This window comes from Crocuta crocuta, unplaced genomic scaffold (genome assembly GCF_008692635.1).
Source record: "Crocuta crocuta isolate KB4526 unplaced genomic scaffold, BGI_CrCroc_1.0 scaffold16, whole genome shotgun sequence".
Lineage (NCBI taxonomy): Eukaryota > Metazoa > Chordata > Mammalia > Carnivora > Hyaenidae > Crocuta > Crocuta crocuta.
In genome coordinates, this window is record NW_027531893.1 from 2,102,138 (window position 1) to 2,106,065 (window position 3,928).

Below are 3,928 nucleotides of genomic sequence, written 5' to 3' on the forward strand. Positions count from 1 at the left end.
TGGCCGAGGGCGGCGGGGCGGCGCTGGGCGCCCCCGGCCGGGAGCCACCGACGGCCGGGCTCCGGGAGGTAACGACGCTGATCAAGGGCTCTCGGATTTTCGTTTCCTTCTATTGCTTCTCCATTTCTCAGAGCTCTTCCTCCACTCTGTATTATTTCCATTTCTATTACAGACCTTTATTTCATGGGAAATAAGAGAGTTCGAAAAGAACATCAAGCCTGCTCTAAACCCCATGGGTAGATCAAGGAAAGAATCGGGCGGTGTTGAATGTAGGTTTTATTTTGACCACAGAAAGGACTCGTAAACATTATGTGGGGACCTGCTGCAGAAACGCTAATCGGCCAACTGCATAACCGGCTATCAGCGCAGAACACGAGAGCTTATTTGGGGCTTCCTCTTCTGATTGTTCACTTTCCAGGCTTCCGGGACACCGTTGTCAATTGCAAGCAAAACTTGTCTGACTTCCAGGGCAGCCTCTCGAATGAGTTGGAGAAACTGAGTTGCTGGTTTCTGAACTTCTTTTTCCACCAAGTCCAGCCTTGAGTCGGAGTCTGTAGGGAACACACCTCACAGGCCTGTGGGAATGGGTGAGAAAAACCCCAGCATTAGTGGAGGGGCAGGGTGTCTGCAATGCTTGCCGGCTCATTAATAGCTCTCACCTTTGGGGCTCTTCCTTTACTTTTACAAACTGATTTAATATGTAAATGCTGTTCAGAGAGCAATAATTCCATTAGGTTGAGCGGAGACCCCAATAAAAAGAAATAAACACCAAATGTCTAAACAACAAACCACTTTCCATGCTCCCCTCCCCCAGAAGGAGAGCTCTGTGAGATAACTGTCCCCTCCTTTCCATCTAACCCGTGCCACTGCCCTTCACATGCTCTACAAAATTAGCAAAAANGGTCTAAACAACAAACCACTTTCCATGCTCCCCTCCCCCAGGAGAGCTCTGTGAGATAACTGTCCCCTCCTTTCCATCTAACCCGTGCCACTGCCCTTCACATGCTCTACAAAATTAGCAAAAATTCTTTATTTGCTACCAAAGGAAAAGCGCACTAGTAGCCTTGAATCAGAACTTGTGCCTCTTGTGTTTGTTGATGTGCTGGAAAGTTAGTTCCCACTGTGTATTCATTAACTTAATCTGAGGTACTCAACGAGACTCTTCCTTTGAACCTTGCAGATCTCCCTCTTTGGGGCCTGCTCCAACACCCCACTTCCATCACACACCACAGGAAATAACAAAAGACAAGTCGGAGATAAAGACTGAGTAAAACTAGAAGAATTTAGGAATGTTTTTCCTCCTCTAGAAGGCGGGTAGGTTGCTATTTATTAAACAGGAAGATGTGTGGATGGGTCCAAGGGCCTAGGGAGGCAGGGTGGTTGGAATAATAATCTAGTCTCCCCCCATTTAGCTCACAGTAGCTAATAAGAAGCAAGGAGAAAGCAGGCTGTTATTTTTAATGAAGAGGCAGGGACCGTGGATGTTGGAGAGGCCTGAAAATCCTAAAAACATGACCAGAGATGAATGAATGCACTTGGCAGAAGGTTGGATGAGTTAGAATACTTTCCAATCCATTTTTTTTTTCCTTTTTAAAAACTCAATAGTACTTTGTGGCTTATTAAGGAAGAAGAGGGGAAAGATGGTGGATTATAATCAATGACTCCATTATATTGCCTTTTATTTCAGGTTGCAATAGTCTTACCCAAAAACTGCATTTGCTTGTGATAGGAACGTATATAAAAAGCCTGTGAAAATCATGTAAGTTCTTGAACAATCAAGAACGCAATTTAGGAAGCACTGAGATAAAAATTGGGTTCCCTAGGCAAAAACTGAGAACTTGAGAACTTGAAATTATTTTAGAGGAGTAGAACTTTTTCTTCTTTTCTCAGAAGGTCTGGCCTCTTCATATCAAGGACCACTCTGCTTCCCTGGGTCCATCTCAGGCAGGATAAACCACACACTTAATACTCATCTTCCAGGAGGATTTAAATATTGGCTTTCTGTGATTGGGAAGGGGAGGGACACTTAAATCACGGGCTCTGACCAAAAAGGGGATTATAAGATTCTCAAAGCAAGTCCAAAGAAACTATAACGGAGTTTCTATTTTGCCATTAACGAAAGGAACAAGGTTGTCTTGCATTCTTGTGGTAAACAATTTTTAAGTGTTGAACAGTTTTAGAAGCTTCTATATTTGCCAAATATGCTCTGCTTTTCGTGTGTGTGTGTGTGTGTGTGTGTGTGTGTGTGTGTTTTGTTATCTTTCAAATGTGTTTGGGTAAAAACAACCCCAAAGTACTGGGCAGATTTGACAATAAGATGGAAGCCTTCATAAATACATTTTGCATTTTCTTTAAGGCAGTCTTTACTTAATATTTTTTAGAAGTAACAGTTTTCAGTTAGGTCTTGAATAGAAAATACTCTAACAAATGTTGGAATATCAAGACCGTGATTTACAAAAGCACCTCTTCAGTCTTTAGGATTAGCAAGCTCGGGTCTGATGCTTTAAAGGGAGGCCATAATTGCTACTTTCCGGTATTTGCGTTACTCAAATGACACCATACTTTCAAACACTTGTCAAAAAGGCAAATCCCAAAAAGACCAGTGAAAAGCAAACGGTTGAACTATTAATTATATAAAATACGTATACCCCTTAGCCACTACGTCTCCTTTCTTAGTTCAGTGTCCACCGAAGGAGAAATGTACTGAGGTCAAAAACAGGACTCTTTTGCCGTTAAGGAGGAGGAGTGGGGGAGGGGGAGAGGGGAGTGGGGAGGGACACGCGACGAACGTAAAACAAACTGGTGGCATTCAGTCCTNGCGGGTGAGGTGTACGGGTCCGCTGGGCGCCCCGAAGCTTTCCCGAGCCGGGCTGCAGCGTGCTGCTTCGCTTTCGCCTGCAAACCTGGCCCTAAGTTAGAGGAGTGCGGCGTGAGGGGGGACTTTTCGGTGTTGGGAAGTGGCAGGTAGGAAAGGAAATCTGACCTGCCCCAAAAGGCAGCAATTAAAGTCTTAACCGCGACCCATCTGTCGTGGGACGCCACCGCCCCCACCTCGACCCCGCCTTTCCCCCTGCGAAGCCGGCCCCGCGCCCTTTGTCTGAGCAGGGAAGGGGAGACGGCTTCTGAGGCCCCGACAGCAAAGGGAAAGGAAATTTCCAGCTTGGGCGCACCCTGAGTGACTGGGTGCCTGAGCCCGGGCCCAAATCCGCTCCGAAGTGGTGTGGCGCCTCTCTCTGGACTCGGCTCTAGTGCCCTACGCTCGCCTCACCTTGCACTTGGGTACCGCTGCAGCCTCCCAGCCCGAAGCCACCCCGAGACCCGAAACGAGGCATTTCCCAGGCCTAGTCGTTAAGGCCGGTCGCGGCCAGACCTTTCTCCCCACTCAGCCCTTTGGCTGCCTCCAACTTCCAATAGGACTCACGCCTCCTCCCCCACATCCTTAGCAATCGCGTGTCCCCACCATCCATCCAGCTGCTCCGCGGCGCTGCTGGACACAGGGCGCGCGTGCCCAGCCCTGGCTCTCCGCAGTTTCCACCCCTCTCTCGGCTCGCCGGGCCGGGGCGGGCCAGACCCTCCCGAAAAGCCGGAGCGAGCGGCCTGTGCTGAGCACTGTGGTAGGGAGGAGGGCTTATTCTGAGGCAAATTTCCTCCGTTTGGGGTCCAGCTTCGCATGTGGGAGTGACATTGATCAGAGGCTCAACAATCCCAGGTTTTACCGTCTCCTTGCATCCAGGCTCCCACTGCCGACCCTTTCCAGGCCTCTTGCAAGAAGTCACCTACACCCACCCGTCACCACCCGTTCTACACGCACGCACGGAGGGTAACTCACCAGGTAGATGGCACCCTGGGCTGCGGCGGGCGGCCAGTCCCAGGGGCGTGCAGGCCGCGGGGTTCTGAACTGGCACGTTGGCGCTCTTCCTCCACCTCG